The sequence below is a fragment of the Dasypus novemcinctus genome, chromosome 16 (assembly GCF_030445035.2).
Source record: "Dasypus novemcinctus isolate mDasNov1 chromosome 16, mDasNov1.1.hap2, whole genome shotgun sequence".
NCBI lineage: Eukaryota > Metazoa > Chordata > Mammalia > Cingulata > Dasypodidae > Dasypus > Dasypus novemcinctus.
Window position 1 is genome coordinate 14,617,739 of NC_080688.1, and position 20,756 is coordinate 14,638,494.

Sequence of the window (20,756 nt, forward strand, 5' to 3'; positions counted from 1 at the left end):
AAGGTACAAAGTGTAAATGTTATACCTACAAAGTGTATGTCCTCATCTTTTCTTTCAGCCTTTAACAGCTTCATCCTGTTTGCTCAAAACTCTTAATTGCCACATTCTTAGGTTGCTAGTGTAACCATGGACACAACATGTTTCTCCTTGTGAGACCACTATGCCTTAATTTCCAACATTTCCCCCTTTTTGTTTTAGTCAAGGTGACCATGCCTGTCTCAGGTTGCTCTCCTCTTGAGAGTCTTACCCATCATTAACTACCAGCCAAGCTCTTCAACTAGAGGAAGTTATTGAAGTGCTTTTGTTAGCACCAAATTATTCGTGTGTCCCATGGCTATTATGCTTTGCAATTTTCTTCTAAAGCACTGTCCAGCATAGGCAAAAATCATGAGCAACAGAACAAATATGATTAGCCCTATTCCGAAAGCTGACGACAGAAAATGCTGTGATTTCCCCCAATCAACTGGATTAAACTTTGTAATATGTGAAATCAAGTCTGAAAAAATATCCTTATCATTGGCTAAATGAATTTGATTATGAGGCCTTTCTAATATTTTTCTTTGTCATTCAATTATTTCCAGCGAGATATTACTTTTTTGGCCTAGCAAATGAGTCTTAATTTTTTCCATTCTATATCTGATGAATTATATACAAGTGGAGTTATACAGAAATTACTTTCACTCTAATTAACACACCTCGCCCCCCTTAACAAATTTAAATTATACAATTATCTCCAATATGTAACACAGCTGATTCCAAATCATTAACTCAGTTATTTAACTACTCATCTAAATGCTCTTGACTATTCCACAAATCACTAGCATTTTTATGCCAATCATATACGTATTGTTGTGTTCGTACTGTTTCATGTAGAGCTACTGCAGCAGTAGCAGCAGCTGTAATGATTCCAGTTAGTCCCAAAATGCTTATAATACCAGTCCAATAAAGCAGCCAGTCTGTCTCAAGAATTCCTGTGCCATATGTAGCAATAACTGACTTTCAGGAGACAACTGCCAAATCCACATCATTCTCACAGGTATCCAGATGCCTTTTCTTTTTCTGGCCCTCGCTATTGTTTCTCCATCTTGCAACACACTTTATGATAGACATGTATGCAACGTACACTTTTCATAAAACAGTGACTCATTCTTAATAGTTATCCTACCAGTTATGAAAACAAATGGATCTCTAGCACAGGCATTAAGATGATATCTTTAATTAAGAGTCAAATGCTATCCTGTCTTGTCTTTATTTCCCAACCATTCATAAGGATGGGCAATTCCAAGAAAAAGTTTCCACAAATTTTTTTGTAAGTTATGACTATGAGTGTCATTAGCCCAAAGGGTCAGTATCCATTTTCCATTGTAATATTAACGGTTCCTGCCACAAAAGCATAAGGAGAAAGCACACAGCCCCAAAGTCCTTAGGCAGACACAAGCTGCAAGTTCACAGCTCCAGGATTTGTAAAGTTAATGCGATGTGTGGCAGCAATAGCCACAGTTCCCAGTGAAGTATTTTAACCTCTGGCCGTATCTCCACATTTCCCCCTTTTTGTTTTAGTAAAGTAATGAATACAGCTCAGGTGGTTTTTTGTTGTATTACTCTCCAGAGGGTTTGTAGTATACACCTGAGGACTCATTCCTCTCAAGAGCAGGAGGAATCTGATATTACAGTCATTGGAGTAAGCACAAAAGAACTTATGGGGGGTGTCTATGCACTGTTGGTGAGTAACAGGCAGCCAGAATTGCTGAGACAGGCACCACAAGGTGTGGTACTCATGATGTTCACCTTTTCAGTGGAGCCACTTTGCCTTTTCTCAGGTTTCAGGGGTAGGGCCCTGGATCTTCACAAAAGCATTTTCATCAACAGTCCTAAAAGAGATGTTAGTGGAGTGGGCAGGGAGTTGACAGACAGTCACCTGTTACTACTAGCAGGTATCCCAGGTGTTTTTCCATAGATCTGAGGGTGATTTACAATAGTCCATCATTTCTGTCTTGCTTTTAGTATTTGCAATCCACCCCTGGATAGGGATGGCAGTCTTCAGAGTCTATCACTATCAGGGTTAAATCTTTCACTTTTAGCAGGGCCTCCCATGCTGCACACAACTGTGTTTTTATATTTTGCTTTTGGAATCCTTCCAGAATTGTGATTAAAATCCAAGGGGACTTACCCCACTCTGCTAAGATGGAGTTGAAGAATGTCAACCACCACACCATGGAGCCAAGAGGGCCTACAACTGAAAGCAGGAGAATTACATCTAGCATCCATGGGGAATCTAAGCCCCCTCTTGACATAGATGTGGAATGGACACAACCAATCCTGGGTCCACAGGATGGAGGAATAGAATATGGATTAGAGTGGACTTACTGATATTCTATTCATGAACTATTGTGGTTAGTAATTGAAGAAAATGTGGCATTGGTGTGGAAAAAGTGGCGATGGTGGCTGCTGGGTGTGGGGAATGGGAGGGAGAGATGAGATGTGGAGGGGTTTTTAGGACTTGTAGTTGTCCTGGGTGGTGCTGCAGGGACAGTTACCAGACATTGTAGATCCTCCCATGGCCCGCTGGATGGAACGTGGGAGAGTGTGGGCTATGATGTGGACCACTGACTATGGGGTGCAGTGATGCTCAGAGATGAACCTACCAGGTGCAATGGATGTGTCATGATGATGGGAAAGAGTGTTGCTGTGGGGGGAGTGGGGGGCGGGGGCAGTGGGGTTGAATGGGACCTCATTTTTTTTTAATGTAATTTTAAAAAAATATTAATAAATAAATAATTTTAAAAAAAACAAAGTGATAGTGACATAGTTGGATATTAATTTTTTGCAACAAAGTAGCAATATTTGGGAATACTGCATACTACAGTGTTGTTACTTTAATTTATGACAAGAGGATGTTTCTGTGACACACGCTTTTTTATAATAATTAACACCATAATTAACCATATTATACTTTTGTTTAGTATTATGTTGAAATATTGGTGAATGTATACACTCTTAAGCATTCATATGAATCTTTCACTCATACAACTTTTATTAACAGAGAGTTAAAAAAACTTAATTTTATAACCCTTTTAAACACCTTCCATTCAACTTATAATATATGAACTCAACTATTTTATTACTTTAATTTTTCTTTCAAGGTAAAAGAACAAATCTTTTGTAACCAGTTTGAAATAAAAAGCTACTTTTCAGGATTTGACTTTGAGAAAGCAGGTTTGAACATTATGTTCCTTTAAAAGAGATAAGGCCTTTTCTTCTTGGAGCACCGAGGAAGTTAAAGCACAAGAAGCTATTCTGATAAAACAGACTTTCTTTGTGTACTGATTATTCAGGATAAAAACTGTTCATAAGCTTTTACCAAAACAGACTAATGACTTGAGAGACTTTGAGAAAGAACAAAATTTTAACTTTGCATCTATATACTATTTGATACTAAAGCTTTTAAAACTTAATAGATAGACCCATCAAATCTTACTCAACATTTTTCTTTTATTTTAAAAGAATAAAAATTTCTTTTCCATGACCCTTCCACACTTTCAGTATTCATTCAGGTTTTGTCCCATACTCCACTCCTTCCCAGTAATCAATCATTTTTTCTTAGGACAAAATCATCTCCTGTTTCCTTAACAATAAAAACACATTCCATACATCCTACATACATAAGTTACCAGGAAAAATTCTTACAGCATATAATTATCATGAACACTAAACAAGCTTGTTAAAATAATTAACTTTTCTTCACTTTAAATACTTAGAAGTACACAATACCAGAAACAGTCTTTTAGAAGCATGTTGGCAGGAGAGGCTGGCCACTGACAAGTTTTCCTGTTATAAAATTACCTTTTATTATTATTATTATCAATTCAGGTTTTGTTTAATAATGACTTTTTGAGTTAGCCATTTAAATACCTTATTTTAACAATGTTTCATTAAACTTCTTATAATTACTTATAACTCTATAGACTATAATTATATTAATTTAAGACAAATTTTACCTTCAGAGAACACATTCCCTGACTTAAAGTTACCACAATACTTTCTACAACTTGCCACATGCATTTAAGTCCCACGAGTTTATGAAAATTAGCCATCCTATTTTAGGACAAAACACACCTTTTTGAAAAAATGTATTAAATTTCAGTCAACATTCCCACAAATTTTTAACCTTCTTTAATATTCATTTAAGTTTTACATCCTTCATTTCACCCTGTGAAGAAAAATAAACTATTCATTTCAATCTAGGCAAGAACTATTTTTTATGAAAAGACTTCTAGTAATTTTGTTAATCAAGACTTACAGTTTTTATCATTGTAGAGATCTTATTAACATTTAAACTTATGTATTAATATAAGCACTTATTTAATATTTGGGCATTTGATTAGAGCTCTTTTTAAAATTTTTTATTTCTTAATTTATATCACTTTCCAAAGGGATCAAAATATACACTGACATTGAACAAACAGACAAACACAAAACAATTACAACACACCAATAGAAACATACACTTTACAATTCACTCTTAATTCTTACTTTCTTACTTTTTTGGTATACCTGTTTTTAAGTTCTCCATCATTTCGCATCTTAGATTTGACTGTTTTTAAGATTTCTTCTGGAACCCATGTTGCCTATAACATGCAAGCTTGTTCTTGGAAACATTTTTATTAGTTATCAGCAATCAGTTAAGATAACTCGAGCAGCATAAATGTAGTTAAGCTCATATTTAGCAGTTTAGACAGACCGTTAACACATAATTTTTGAATTACTATTCTTTAAGACTACACTGAGACTTGAAGTTCAGGAGTAAACTATTGATTTAAAACTGAGAGTTCCTTTTAACACCTCGATAAAAAAAATTTTGTACTAATTTTATTAATTTAGTTAAATAGACCTAATCAGAATTAGCTTGGAAACAAAACAGAACACCAGTGTTGCCATGTTTTTCTCCTTTTCCAGTAGTTTAATTCTGCTAACCCCCACTAGCCCACAGCTACATTATCATGTAGACAGCAGGGGGTTTGCAGAGTTGCTGCCAGAATAGTTTCCTTACTTAGTTAACACTTTAACAGAGAGTTTTCTTACAAGCCTGATTTCACTAACAAGGAATTTATTTAGTACTTTTGCCTGTTTTAAAACTTTCAATAGTTTAAAAGGTATTGGCTCGGGATGAAACTCGACACCCCCTTGTGCATTATTTGCATCTGCTGGTATCGCATGTATTGTTACCTGGAAAGCAGACAATAATTGCATAGCAATAAACATTGCATCAAGAGTGTTTGTGGGGTTAGATTAGTAACAACAATCTTATTAACATAAGGCAAAGCATCAGCAACATCTGAAAAAATTTCTAATTTAGGTTTAGTAGCACAAAGTAATTCAGTAGGTGCACAGGGTTGTACTGGATACATAGAAGATATTCCATTAGGACACTTCATAGAGTTTTTGTTGAGGAAAGAGTTAGTATCAGAATGAGAGAAAAAAACTGATGTTTCCCCATTCCCCGCAAGCTCCTGTTCTTCTTCCAATTTACTTTCTTTTATTTCAAATTTACTTATGGGCTTAGAAAATATAGTAATTTCATCTTTCTCTTCTTCTTCAGACTGTAAAGGATCTAAAGCTGCTGCTATCTAGTGGCATAAGGCCCATACTGAAATGGAATGAATTCCCTTTTTTGATGTGCTTTTCATAAAGCTTTTCATTGCGCATCTCCACTGTTTCAAATTTAAAACATTATGCCCCTGCGACTGAAACCAGCAACAATAATTTTGTATTAAAGCAAACAATTCTAGTAACTCAGAATTTTTTACAGTCACCCCTGTAGCTTTCAACAAAGTTTTTCACACTTGTGAATATTGTTCCACACGTCCTGTTTGATTACCCATTACCCTGATGATTCTCGGAAATGTTACTTACCAAGAAGACTCGAGTCAAACTTGTTTGGACATCATTCACGATGCTCAGAGGAGTCCTTTCCATGGTTCCTGATACTGTTTTGGAAGACATTTCTTCAGGACCCATATTGGGCACCAGATGTTGGAGATTTGGGCCCGAAGCATATTGGGAATTGTTGTAGAATTTGAGAGAGGTTCAATTATTTGCATATAGAGAGGCCAGGATTCAGGAATGCTTTTGAAAAGGAAAAATGATTTATTAATAGCCAGCTGGACTCGGGAGCATTCTGTTTCAATCCCGAGCCCCAAACAAGATTTTTGAGTCCCTTTTGTACATTTAGAAAAGGCCAAATGGTCCTTTTGTTTCAGTTCTCAATAGGCTTGAATTAGCATATATCTTCCACATCCTAGGTAAGCTTTGAGCATGGACTTCATACATTCTAGATAAGTTTTTAGTACATTTGGTTTGCATTTTCCCTGAATATTTAAAGTTTATAGACTTTGCATTATTAAACTGTTTCCTGGGCCTGGAGTCATTGCCATGGTCACCAAGGGCAGGACTGCAGCCTCTTACCATCACACCCACAAGTCAGGATAGACAGTTTAGGTTAAGGTTATCTCTGAAGAGACAAAGAGCCTCCCACCCATAGCATACATCAGAATGAAACAAAGAGAAAGGGAGAATGAAACAAAGAGAAAGAGAGAGCTGGGATGAGGGGGTTCTGTGAGTAAAGACTCATCAGACAACTTTATTGTTTACAAGGAGGCTCTGTATATACCTCAGTCTATGTGAGAACAAGCAGCAACATGCAGTTAACTACTAGCATTATTCATGATCTAAGGATTTCAAAAACTCTTATCTCAAAGTACAAAGTGTAAATGTTCTATCTACCTACCAAGTGTATGTCCTCATCTTTTCTTTAAGCCTTTAACAGCTTCATCTTGTTTGCTCGAAACTCTTCATTGCCACATTCCTTAGGTTTCTAGTGCAGCCATGGACACAGCACGACTCTCCTTGTGAGACTACTATGCTTTAGTTCCTACATCCCAGGAGCACAGGGAGGGGGCTTAAAGCAAGGGGCTGCCATAACACAACTTGGACTAGGAGCCATTGTGATGGATGTAGCCAAGGGATACTAGGGACTCATAGAGAGCTGTCAAAGGCAGGGCCAGGAGGGGAAGAGAGCCACTCTTGGCCAGTTTGGGGGAGGGAGACTTGGCAAGAAAAGGCAGGAGGCTGGTGAGAAAGGCCCTCAGCAGCCAGAATTGATCAGACTGGTTCCTTGGATGTGGATACTCAGAGGTAAGGAAGGTCTCAAAAAGCACTGCAAAGTGTCTAACAAAGAAACTGCACATGCAAAGGGCCCACTCAGCCCAGGTAGAGGGGCAGAAGGAAGGGTAGTTCTGGCAGGAGGGGAAAAGGACCATACTACAGGGTTCTGCCTCACTGTTCCCGGGATACAAGCCTCCCCCATCTAGAACCTCTTCCCTACTGGACCCCACTGGCCCAGTCTAGAATGATCCAGAGAAAGAGCAGGAAAGGGCCTATAATTAATGGGTAGGAGTGGGGACATGCAGGGCAGGACAGAGTCTGCTGACCTTCCCTGCAACTCTCAGGCAGACCTCAGGGACCCCATGAGTCCCACCTCTTGGAGTAGAAATGCAACCCATCTGTTAGAACCCAACAACTATATGGAGTGAAATTACTGGTATTCTGCTATAGAACTATTGCGACTAGTAATGGAAGAAACTGGAGCATTGATCTAGAGAAAGTGGTCACAGTAGTTTCTGAGGCCAAGGAGAGGGAAGAAGAGATGTGATGTGGGACATTTTAGGGACTTGGAGTTGTCCTGAATGATATTGCAGGGACAGATGGTGGACATTATGTATCCTGCCATAACCCACTGAATGGACTAGGGGAAAGTGTAAACTACAATGTAAACTATAATCCATGTGGTGCAGCAGCGCTCCAAAATGGATTCACCAAATGCAATGAATGTGCCACAATGATGAGGGAGGTTGTTGATGTGGGAGGAGGTATGTGAGAACCTCTTATATTTTTTAATGTAACATTTTTTTGTGATTTAGTTATCTTTGTTTAAAAAAAGACAGTTTAATTAAAGAGGAAAAAGAGAGAAGAAAGAACTCTATGGAGATCCTGTAAGTATTCCAAGGTACTCAGAGTAATCTCTCTCTTTCATTATGACTCCCTCCCACCTCTTCCACTGCCTTAACCCTAGGACTAGGTTTTCCCTTCATTCCAAACCATAAATGGAGACACATCATTTGACAACTTGATTTTGGAGAGGACAAGGAACAAGAATTCTTGAAGTTGAAAATCTGAGTCAGGTGGTTTTCACATCTTTTCTTCAGCCATTCACTTACTCATTCATCCAGAACATAGTCACAATGTGGCCCCAGTGGAGTCACGACCATGCTAAGTGTGCGGCAGAGAGACACAGCCCAAAGCAGATATCTGGGCTCCTCAGCAGCTCCCACACACACACACACCTCAGGACTGGATGCAGTGCCCTTCAAGGCGGGTGGTTGAGTAACTCAGGGGAGCACAGTTGGCCAGTGGGACGGGGGGTCACTCAGAACTTTGTGTCTGGTGTCCATTTGGCTTTGCAAATAGTAATTGCCTGTGCTGTGGAGCCCCACGGCCATGACAGTCTTTCTGGATCTCATTTTTTCACCGTGAAGTAAAGGGACCGTACCGGGCTTTCCTTCACCTCAAAGAAAATAGGCTCTACTTTTCCCACCAGCCAGAGAGGAATCCTTTGCCCTAATGTGCTGAATCTGGTGCACCTCTTTCATGCACAGCTCTTTCTATTTCGGAGAAGACAGCTCAAAGTGCCTGCACCAAAATGAGCACGTATTTCCTAAGGCAAGAGGGAGTGAGGCCATAGCCAGCCTCCCTAGTTTTCCCACAGTGGGGAAAGAGTCAGAGGTAAATGAGGTCAAGGATATTAGCTTAGAAAGGAACAGCAACAGGAAACCAAGGAAAATGGAAAAGCAGCCTTTCCTAGGGCCCACAGGGAAAGTTGTAAGGTCCTAGGAGGTAGAGCATGTCCTTCCTTGAAGACAAGTCAGGAGAAAACAAGCAAATGTCCAGAGGCAGATGGAAATGCAGGCTTTCCATCTGGAATATTCTTTTCTTTTCTGTCTTTGTAATTAAAGTTTTATTGGAATACTCATTCGTTTACCTGTCATCTGTGGCTGCTTTTTTGTTTTGTTTTGGTTTTTGGTTTTTGTTGTTTTGTTTCTCTTCTTTATTTTCTTTTAAAGGTTACATTCAAAACATATGAGGTTCCCACCTCACCCCACTCCTCTCACATTAGCAACCTCTTTAACCTCAGCGAGGCGAGGCTTTCTGGGAAACGAGGCGCAGGAACACTCATGAACCCATAACGTTGAAAACAGAAGAGCCAGTGGCTCTCGGGAGCTTGGAAAGGATCTTCCTTCCACATCTCAAATCCTGTTGTATTATTAAATAAGGCCATCACACACCCCATCTTCGATCCTGTCCTTCCACAGCTCCAGATGAGTCAGAGTCTTCTCACTGCAATTACCACTGGTACAGTCTGTCTACTTGGAGAGGGGAGAGGGAAAGATGGGCAGCCCCCCACTGGGCGGAGGTCCTCATCCCCTGAGGGGAATATACAAAGGGACAAGAGAAGCTAGCAGAGAGAGGCGTGGGGCAGGCAGGGCCATCCCTGTGCCTGAAGCGCCACGGGGGAAGGAGGAAGGCAAATGGCAGTGATGCACTATTGCATCACAGGTGCAGGGATATAACCTGCGCTCGCTCAAGTGCTCCTCTGTGTTCCCGGCCGCTCACCTGACTGCTGCCTCCACCGCCATGCACCCAGGGTGGCTGTCGCTTCTGCTCCTGTCCACGGTGACCCCAGGTGCCCGGGCCTTCAGCAGCCAGCTTCTGAAATGTTTCGAGGACCCCCAGTATGAAGAGATGGTGCAGCTGGCCAAGGACGGGCTGGGGCAGACAGCAGAGAGGAAAAGCATCGTGGTGATTGGAGCGGGCATGGCCGGGCTCACTATCGCCAAGACCCTGCAAGACGCGGGCCACCAGGTACACTAGGGGTGCAGGAGGCCTCTACGGGGGGCAGGGGAGAAGCAGGTGGGATGTCCCCCAAAGCTAGAGCAAGCGATGGGTTTAGGGGTCTAGGCAAGGGCAGGGCGAGGGGCACTGGTTGGTCTGACTACTGGGTTCTAAACTGAGTTCTAACTAGGAGAGGCAAGCAAGGGCTGTGGCAGCTGGGTGACCCTCCCAGAACCAAGTAGAGGGTGTGGGAGGGATGTGTTTGGGTTTGGTGAGGCCAGGCAAGGTCTGTCCTTCTAGGTGACTGTCCTGGAGGCCTCGGGGCATGTAGGTGGCAGAATTGAGACACACAGAGTGCCTGGATCCCAGTGGTACGTGGACTTTGGTCCCATGAGGATTCCTAGCAACCACAAGTAAGTGTGGGGAGACTGGCGGGGCAGCTGGGAAGGACAGGGCGGGGTCAGCACAGGGGCCAAGAGGCATAGGGCAGGCACAATGCTTCCACAGGAGTGCGGGTGACTGCGAAGCAGGACCACCCACCTCAGCACAGAATCGGTCTTTTTTTTTTTTTAATTAATTAATTAATTAATTTTTTTTTTAATTAAAATTATTTATTTTTAAAGTTACATTCAAAAAATACGAGGTCCCAATCAACCCCACCGCCCCCACCCCCCACTCCCCCCACAGCAACACTCGCTCCCATCATCGTGCCACATCCATTGCACCCAGTAAGTACATCTCTGAACATCACTGCACCCCGTAGTCAATGATCCACATCAAAGCCCACACTCTCCCCCATTCCATCCAGTGGGCCCTGGGGGGGTCTACAATGTCCTGTAATTGTCCGTGAAGCACCACCCAGGACAACTCCACGTCCCAAAAACGCCTCCACCTCTCATCTCTTCCTCCCATTCCCCAAACCCAGCAGCCACCATGGCTACCCTTCCCACACCCATTCCCCATTTTCTCTGTGGACATTGGCTTGGTTGTGTCCATTGCACATCTGTGTCAAGTGGGGGCTTAGATTCCACATGGATACTGGATGCACTCCTCCTGCTTTCAGTTGTAGACACTCTAGGCTCCATGGTGAAGTGGTTGACCTTCTTCAACTCCATGTTAGCTGAGTGGGGTCAGTCCAATAAATCAAAGTGTAGGAGCTGAAGTCTGTTGAGGCTCTGGGCCTGGGTGTCTTATAGAATTGGTCTTAAATCATTACGCGGCCCCAGGTCACTTGCAGAGCTTCCGGGGGCACCCGGTTTTGCTTGTTTTTTTAAATGAAATTATTTTTATTGTCTTTTTTAAAAAAGATATATAGATCACACAAAATGTTACATTAAAAAATATAAGAAAGAATTTGATGATGTCGGAGGAGTGGAGGGTGTGGGGAGTGGGGTATATGGGATCCTCATATTTCTTTGTCTTTTTTAAATTTATTTTTAAACTTTTTCTTTTTAAAAAGATACATAGATCACAAAAATGTTACATTAAAATTATTTTTAATGTACCATGGGTATGATCTATGTATCTTTAAAAAAATGTTTTTAAGCTATTAAAAACAGAAAAAAATATATGAGGTTCCCATATACCCACACCCCACACCCCACTCGTCCCACATCAACAAACTCTTTTTTTATTATTATGAAATTGTCTTTTTTTAAGATACGGAGATCACAAAAAATGTTACATTAAAAAATATAAGAGGTTCCCATATACCCCACAACCCACACTCTCACTCCTCTGACCGCAACATATTTTTTAAATCATTTTTTTACTAAATTGCCTTTTTTTAAAAAAGATACATAGATCACAAAAAATGTTACACTAAAAAATATAAGAGTTTCCCATATACCCCACTTCCTACCCCTCACTCCTCCCACATCAACAACTTCTTTCATCATTGTGGCAAATTCATTGCATTTGGTGGATACATTTTGGAGCACTGCTGTACCACATGGATAAGAGTTTGCATCATAGTTTCACTCTCTCCCATTTCCTTCAGTAGGTTATGACAGGATATATAATGCCCATCATGTGACCCTGCAGTATCATTATGGACAACTCCAAGTCCCAAAAAAGTCCCCATATCTCCTCTCTTCTTCCTTCTTCTGCCCTCAGCAACTACCATGGCCACGTTCTCAGGATCAATGCTACAGTTTCTTCCATTACTTGTCACAACAGTTCTATAGTAGAATAAAAGTAAATACACTATTCCATATTTTATTCCTCCATCCTGTGTACAATGGGATGTTGATGTCCACTCCACCTCTATATCGAGAGCGTGCTTAGATCCCACATGGTTGATGGCTACAATTCTCCTGCTTGGAGTTGTAGGTACTCTGTTTCCTGGTGTGGTGGTTGACCATCTTCAGCTCCCTGTTAGCTGACCTCTGTAAGTCCAACAAACTGGAGAGTAGGAGTTGCAACTCTGCTGAGGCTCAGGGCCCAGTGGGCACATGGCCAGTCCAGAGATTCAAGTCTCCTGGGTATACACCAACCCCCTATCCAATCACAGTTTCAGTAGAAGTGACACAAAAGACATGTGTAGAAAGATCACCTCTGAGTCCAACTCTATCACACTCAGGAATACAAATTCCAAAAATAGGGCCCGTTGACAAGGCACTGAACCCCAGAGCCAACTGCCATGACCACAGAAACTGTGTTTCTCTTAGCCCTCAGGAGCATCAGTAACTGAGTTGTATCTACTTTGGATGTCTCTGGGATCCTGCTGAGGCATGCGTAAGCATGACCCCTCTGATGACTTCCTGATTCTTTTTGAAGACTCTTAGCCATATAATCTCATTGGTCTTTACCAATGCCCCCTTTCATTCAAGGTTTTTTTCTAGATGCATCACCCATTAGTGATTGGTACTAATCCCTCAGCACCAAGGAGGCTCATCCCTGGGAGTCATGTCCCATGGTGAGGGGGAAGGTAATGCATTTACATGCTGAGTTTGGCTTAGAGAGTGGCCACATGTGAGCAACATGGAGACTCCCAGGAGGTAACTCTTAGGCACCCTGCAGCTCTAGGTCTCGTTCATCTTTCAGGTACACAGGCCATAAGCATAGTCATCAATATCGAGGGCTCATTGTTGGACCATCCACCTTCCCTGGTCTTTGCTGTTGCACTTGGGAGATTGTTGTTGTTCCATTGGGGAATGTGACAGAGTTCCCCTGTCTAGGAACTCAGCACTCCCGTAGTTGTTATTTGTAACTGTAACTACTATGAAAATATCCTACATATATCTGAACATTTTTATGTACCCGATATAATGCCCCAGAGAACTCCCTCCCAACCACATGTCCCCCATCAATAACACCCCATGCCAGTGTTCCTCCCCTGCCATTGTTGAATCTCTCTATGGTTTAAAACTTCAAAAGTGAAGCCTAATATATTGCCAAGTTCAATTAATAGGAAAATGAAATAGTAGTGGTAGGTTTAAAGATTAGAAATAGGATACATACTAATTTGGAAAAATTAAAATAAAGTAAAAATAAATGAAAAATATCATAAAACATTGTTTTATTGAACATTTTGCCTTTCATCACTCTAATAGTTGTTTCCCTGTAGGTACAGTGGTAGGACAATTCCTTTTGTTTCTACCTTAGTGTCTACCTCCTTTTATTTTTCCTACTTTTTAATTTTGTCTTCAAAAAGGGTTTAGATCACAGTAATTCAGATATACAACATAGGGGACTCCAATATATCCAACATCGAACTCTTTTCCCCCTTCCCCAGCAATGATCTTTCTACATGTTCATGTTATATTTGCTGCAGTAGATGTACAGATATTGAAACAGAGCTTCCAATCATGGTTCCATTTGGGTTTACATTATGGTTTATATTTTAGACTCTATACTTTTCTAAATTTTTAGTTTTTTATGGTTTACATTATGGTTTACATTTTAGCCTATAGACTTTCATACATTTTTGGTGAAATTTAACATGTCCTATATCCATCATTGCATGATCTTGTGGAACACATCCATTGCCCTCCCAGTTACCTGCTTCCATCTATTTTATTCCTCTCTCCCCTCCCCTCAGAGCCCACAGTGACAGCCATTCTTCACTGTTTGAAGGCCCAGATTCACAGATACTTGCAACAATGCTGAGGGCTTGACATATTACTCTCTCCCCCACTGGGAGCCACCAATTCACTTGGGAGACACAATTTCCTTTATTTCCAGAACTTCAGGCCTCCCCAGGATATTGGTATACCTTCCCACTCATTGTATGGGTCTCCACCCAATGATATAACAATGATATAACACACTATGACAAGATGAGCACTCACACACTCCCTAGAAGCCTGCCCCTCTGCCATACGCTCCCCTTAAGCACCTTAAGCAGGTAACCCTTCTTTATTATATTTTCTAAAGAGTTTTCTCACCATTGTAGTTTCACCCACATACCTAACAATCTCCCTTGTTCAACTGTTCCCCCAAGTCCTCCCACCAATTCTTTGGGCCATCTGACCCACCCTCCCAAACCGAGCCCCCCTCAAGCCTGGAAAGCCCCACTCAAAAGTATCCTATGCCCCCATCCTATCCCTTCACTGAACTACTTACCTCCACTTTATCATAGATTTCACCCTTGTAGGCATCAGCTCACAAACTTCCTCTCCCCCACCCCCCACCCCCAATTTCCTGTAAGCCTATCATCCAGTCTCTAGCTCTCTGAGACAGCTTGGTTTGCTTATTTCATATCAGAGAGGTAATGTCGTATCTGTCCTTCAATGCCTGGCTTGCTTCACTCAACCTAAGGTCCTCAAGATTCATCCACGTCATTCCATGTGTCTGTACTGCATTCCTTCTTATAGCTGAGTAGTATTCCATTGTATGTATGTACCACATTTTGTTTATCCATTCATCTGTTCAACAACCTTTTTCATCATTGTAGCACTATCATTGCATTTGGTGAACACTTTTTGGAGCACTGCCACACCACATGGACTACAGTTTACTTGTAGTTTACACTCCCTAGCACCAGTTTTGTTGTGCTTTTAAAAATATTTTTTGTTTTTAAAAGATACATAGATCACACAAAATGTTACATTAAAAAATATAAGATACCAAACTTCACACCCCACTCTCCCACATCAACAATCTCTTTCATCATTGTGACACATTCATTGCATTTGGTGAATACATTTAGGAGCACTACTTCACCTCATGGATTATACTTTACATTGTAGGTTACCCTCTCCCCCAGTCCATTCAGTGGGTTATGTCAGGATATTTAAGTGAGAGCAGAACTGATTCTTCTCTGCCTCTCTAGAAGGGCACAGTTGCCGAAGTTAACTGGGATTGAAGAGGCAGAGGGCAGTGTTTGCGATGGCAGGAGTAGCAAGGTGCCCTCTTGGGCAGGAAGGTCTGGGTGCCCCCTGGGTAGGCTGGGGTTCCAGGAGGGACACCTGGGCATTGGCTTGGGGCGGGCTTCCTCTACAGGAGACCCTGCCCTTCAGAGCAGAGCCGGTCAAGCACAGGACCTGTTAGAGACCAGAGGAAGATGCCTGTGGTGTCCAAGTGGCACAGCCAACAGACGGCCAGAGCTGGAGTCCCAGGAACTGTAGCCAGCAAGGAGGGGCCGGGGAGGTGTGGAGAGACCAGAGAGCACTGAGGGGGGGGGCCCAGGGGCCCTGCTCCTCAGGAGCAACGCACCTGTGCATCGAGGCCTGGGGGGCCCCAGGGAATCCTTGAGGGCAAGGAAGGGGCAGGCGGCACGCTCCACCAGCAGGAAGGAGGCCAGCAGCTTCCAAGTCCTGGCTCAGCCCTCTCTGACTCACCCCACAGGCTGTCCCGTGAGTTCATCAGGAAGCTGGGGCTGAAACTCAATAAGTTTCATCATGCACAATCCGCGGACCTGGGTGCTGGTCAATGGGGTGCGGCGGCAGGTTAGGGAGGTGGAGGCCCGTCCCCACCTACTGGACTACCGCCTCAAGGCGGATGAGGAGGGCAAGACGGCGCAGCAGCTGCTCATCAAGTCTCTGCGGAAGGTGAGTGGAGGCGGGCACAGGCAGCCCTCATGCGTGGCAGGCCTCTGACCCTTCCCCGTGAACCCCGGGAACTCCTGGGTCGCCGCATCCTCTAATTTCTCTCTCATTTGCCCAGACCCTAGGCCCAGCCATAGGGGCATCTACTGCTCTGATCTTTGTCCTCCTTCCCTCTTTAACACCCCAACTCAAACCTGCGCTCAGTAGGCTCCGACACCCCAGCATCTCCACATCCCAGCACCGACACTGAACTTGTGCAGGAAGCAAAAGTGCTTCCGTTAATCTAAGACCCCTCTCGATATAGAGATAGAGTGGACATCACCATCCCAGGGTGTACAGGATGGCAGAATAGAGTATGGATTAGAGTGGACTTACTGATATTCTACTATGGAACTATTGTGATTAGTAATGGAAGAAACTGTAGCATTGATGTGGAGCAAGTGGCCACGGTATCTGCTGAGAGTAGGGAGAGGGAAGAAGAGATATGATGTGAAGGCATTTTCAGGACTTGGAGTTGTCCTGGGTGGTACTGCAGGGACAGTTGCTGGACATTGTATGTCCTGCCATGGCCCACTGGGTGGACTGGGGGACAGTGTAAACTACAATGTAAACCACTATCCATGTGATGCAGCAGTGCTCCAAAATGTATTCACAAAATGCAATGAATGTCCCATGATGATGAAAGAGGTTGTTAATGTGGTAGAAGTGGGGTGAGGGGGGCTGGGGGGGTATATGGGGACCTCTTATATTTTTTAATGTAACATTTTAAAAAATTTTTTAATAAAATAAAATAGAAAAAAAAAAGAGCTTCCATTAAAACTGTCTTCCCAATCGAGGTGTTAGGTAGGTGTGCTAGAACCCAGACTCTTCAAACACTGCCCCAGCTGCTTCTGCCTGTGGCCTCATTTGTCAGCACTGCTACAGGCTGGGGTGATTCAAAAGCACAGAAACACATTGTCAGTTCTTGAAGCCAGAATCCAAAATCAGTGTGTCCCCAGGGTCGTGCTGGTGCTGAAGTCTGCAGGAATCTGCCAGGGGCTTGAGGTCTAACTCTACCTTGCCTTCCATCATATGGCTATCTTCTCTCTGTCCGTGCCTAAATTTCTTCTTCTTATAAGGACACCAGTCACATTGGTTTAAGGCCCACACTAACCTGGGTATTACCTCATCTTAACTAAAGAGCCTCTTCATATATCTAGGAGAGGGACGTGGACTCTTCATTTGGGGGGACACAGTTGAACTTTTAGTAGGCCATTGAACCTGCCTGGTTTCTGTAGAATGACCACAGGTTGGTGGTGGGGATGAAACGAGTGAGCGTGGGAATGTCAAAGTCCTGGAAATGTGGTGAGGGCCGGGGTGATAAGAATCATCAAGTCAGATGAGTGCTAGAGAGGAGGAGCAATGCCAGACTCTGCCTGTGGTAGCTGCTCACCTTTCTCTGTTGAGCTGGGATTCCCTCCGCTTTGAAAACCCCTTGAACTCCCTGCAGAGGAGCCAGGCTCTTTCACAGGAATGCGCTCCTGCGAGGCCTTGCCCACAGCCTGGGTTTGCCAAGATGGTGCAGAGGCTCTGCAGGGACACGCCCAGCCCTTGGACAGCTCAACTGGAGCCTTACTCAGCAGCTCAGGGGCCCCAACATTTTCATTTCCTAGGTTGTGCAAAGCACCTGCCATGAAATGAGTTCGACTTAAGCAAGGGAAATTTATGAGCTTACGGTTCGGGGTCAGGAAAATATCCACATCAAGGCCTCATCAAGGCGATGCTTTCTTCCTGGAGCTTGGCTGCTGGCGATCATTGGCTTCTCTGAAATGCGGCAGGGCGCATGGTGGCACCTGCTGGTTTCTCCCTTCTCCCTGGGTTTCCTCGCTGCTGTGGCTTTCTCTCTGTGTTTATCCTCTTGTAAAGGCCTTCAGAAACAAGATGAAGACTTCTGAATAAGGCGGGCCACACATTAACTAGACAGCCTCATCAAAAGAGAAAGTGGTCACAGGAGTTGCTGAGGCCAGGGAGAGGGAAGAAGAGATGTGATGTGCGGGCGTTTTCGGGGCTTGGAGTTGTCAGAAATGATATTTCAGGGACAGGTGCTGGACCTTATCTATCCTGCCATAACTCACTGAATGGACAGGGGGAGGGTGTCAAACTACAATGTGAGCTATAATCCATGTGGTGCAGCAGTGCCGCAAAATGTATTCACCAAATGAAGTGAATGTGCCACAGTGATAAAAGAAGTTGTTGATGTGGGAGGAGTGCGGGTGGGAGGTGGGGTATGTGGGAATCTAATATTTTTTAATGTAACATTGTTTGTGATTTATGTATCTTCAAAAACATACTGTTAAAAAATTAAATGCTCAAAAAAAAAAGACCCATCCTGAATGAGAGTGGTGGGTCACGCCTTAACTGAACAGCCTCATCAAAAGCCCTGCTTCCAACGGCTTTACAACCACAACCAGGGGCCCCAGCCATTCCTGTACCATTCACCATGACCTGGTTAAGACTAAAGAAGTGTGCCCCACACAGCAAGAGGGTGGTAGACTTTCCTCCTCCAGAACTCCAGTATAATGGCCTGGCCCTCACCTCCACAATCCTCATCGTCTGTCCAGAACCAGAGGTTCAGTTTTCACCACCTGAACTCATCTAGCAAGTCTCACGTGCCTGCACAATTAGAAGGGAGTGGATGGGGATGGGCCAAGGGGCATGCACAGAGCCTTCAGATCTGATGGGCACCAGTCCCCAGCATCTCTCCTTCTCTCTTTTCCCCATGCCCAGGTGGAGGAAGAGCTGAAGCAAGGTACCACCTGCAGCCAGCTGCTGGCGAAATATGACTCCTTCTCCACCAAGGTCAGTCCCCCTGGAACCTCCCTTCCTGCAGCCCACACCCCATCAAGCAGGGCTCAGTCCCCTCCCCAGGCTCAAGGCAGAAGTTAGGGATGTTCAGCATTGAGGTAGTCCCAGATCTTAGAGGGAACCTGTGCCCAGAAATCACCCTCCCATTGGTCAGGGATCCCCAAGAGTGAAAGCCACATCCTTCCTCTCTGCCCTTTACCTGTGGCAGTCACAATGGCCCCTGCAATTTCCTAAGTACACCAAGCCGACCCTTCCTTCAGGACATCTTCCCTCTGCCTGGAGTCACTCACATGTCCCCTTTGAGTTGAGCTTTCCCTCTCCACTCTGGCAGTCCAGTATTGACTGCCCTTCCCTGCTTTGTCTCCCTCCACAACACTGTTTACACATTTCACCATGTGTACTTTACTTAACTTGTGTGTGATCTGTATCGCACGATAGAAGGTGAGTTCTATGAGGGCAGGAACAGGCTTTCTTCTTTATTATAGAAGTGGTGCATTTAGAGAAAAATCATGTAGAACATACAGGGTCCCCATATACCACGCCATGATTAACACCTTACATGGGTGTGGTAGGTCTGTTGCAATTGATGAAAGCACATTTTTATAATTGTACTATTAACTGTAGTCCATGGTATAACTTAGGGTTCACTGTGTTGTGCATTCCTTGGATTTTTAAAAAAATTTGATTCTAGTAACCTATATAAATCCAACATTCCCCCTTTTAACTACACACAAATATATAGTCCAGTATTACTGAATACATTCACAATGTGGTGCTACCACCACCGTCCATTACCAAAACGTTTTGATCATCCCAAATTAAAAATTCTGTACATTTTAGCCTTAACTCCTTATTCCCTACCCTCTCGCTATCACTGCCCTTGTGTTACCAGATTCTATCTAGGTTCTTGGCTATGCTGCAGAAGTGAATTTCAAAAGCATGCCGGGTGAGTTAGGCCAGTAAGTTATTCAGGTAGGGAGGGAAGAGAAATGGGAGAAAATAACAGAAAATAACAGAGCAGGGGTCCCAGGTAGAGAGAAAAGTGGTGAAAGGGATGCAGAGGGCTGATTTTAAAACCACAATTCCCCATTATAGATTATAAAAAGTCCCCAGGTTTACTTGTGTGGCCATATGAAATGTAGTGGAGAAATTCGGGTATGCGCGGTTTCGAAGGCCAGGACACGAGAATACCGAGAAGGAAGTTGGTTTATTTCGACAGGCCGGGCTCGGCGGACTCTTGTCCTAATAAAAACCGAGCCCCGAACAGCCTTTTCCAGACCCTTTTATACAGAGGATATAGGATTAGGAAGACTAACAGTGATGGTAAACAGACCTTTGGTTAGGTTCTTCAGATCTTACTATCAGATAGGTTATTTCCTCCAGGTGAGTTACATATTCTCCACATCCAAGCCAGTTTGGATTAGCATAGCTCCACATTGTCTGGAGGCAGCCCTGAATACACACTCAGTCTCACATCCCTTCTGAACATTCAAAGACTGTAGGGCCTATATTACTTATCTGGCCATCTTGGAGACTAGGTACTCTTGGAAATAATTTTGATTTAATGCACAGGCTATATCAATATGGTGGAGGAAAAATGGCAAAAATGACACAAAGAGGGCAGGATGGATCTGTAGACAAAAAGAGCAAGGCAAGCACCTCCACTTTGTGCCTGGCTTTTAAGCTGTTAATTATTTTGTCACTTTGCTAATGACAGGGGAGGGGGTTCCAGCTGTTTGCTGTTTGGATGGATTAGCCCACGCATCAGTACCTTAGTGAAGACACAATGATAAAGTTTCTAAGGAACATCCAGGGTTTTCCTTGTTGTTGGAGGAAGACTTTGTTCTGGGTGGCAGAATCCGGGGGTGGGGTTCCTACCATCTTGGGGGTTTCTGAAATCCACGTGGACTCTCTGTCAGGTTCCAGATCCGTCTATTCCCTATCTTACTAGCCTGCCTCATTGCCCCCTCAGCC

At 43.4% G+C, this 20,756-nt stretch overlaps 1 pseudogene; it reads left to right on the forward strand.

Moving 5' to 3' along the window:
* The first annotated feature begins 9,750 nt into the window (after nucleotides 1-9,750).
* The window catches only part of LOC101435175 (L-amino-acid oxidase-like), a 34,437-nt pseudogene continuing 23,431 nt past the window's right edge, over nucleotides 9,751-20,756 (forward strand).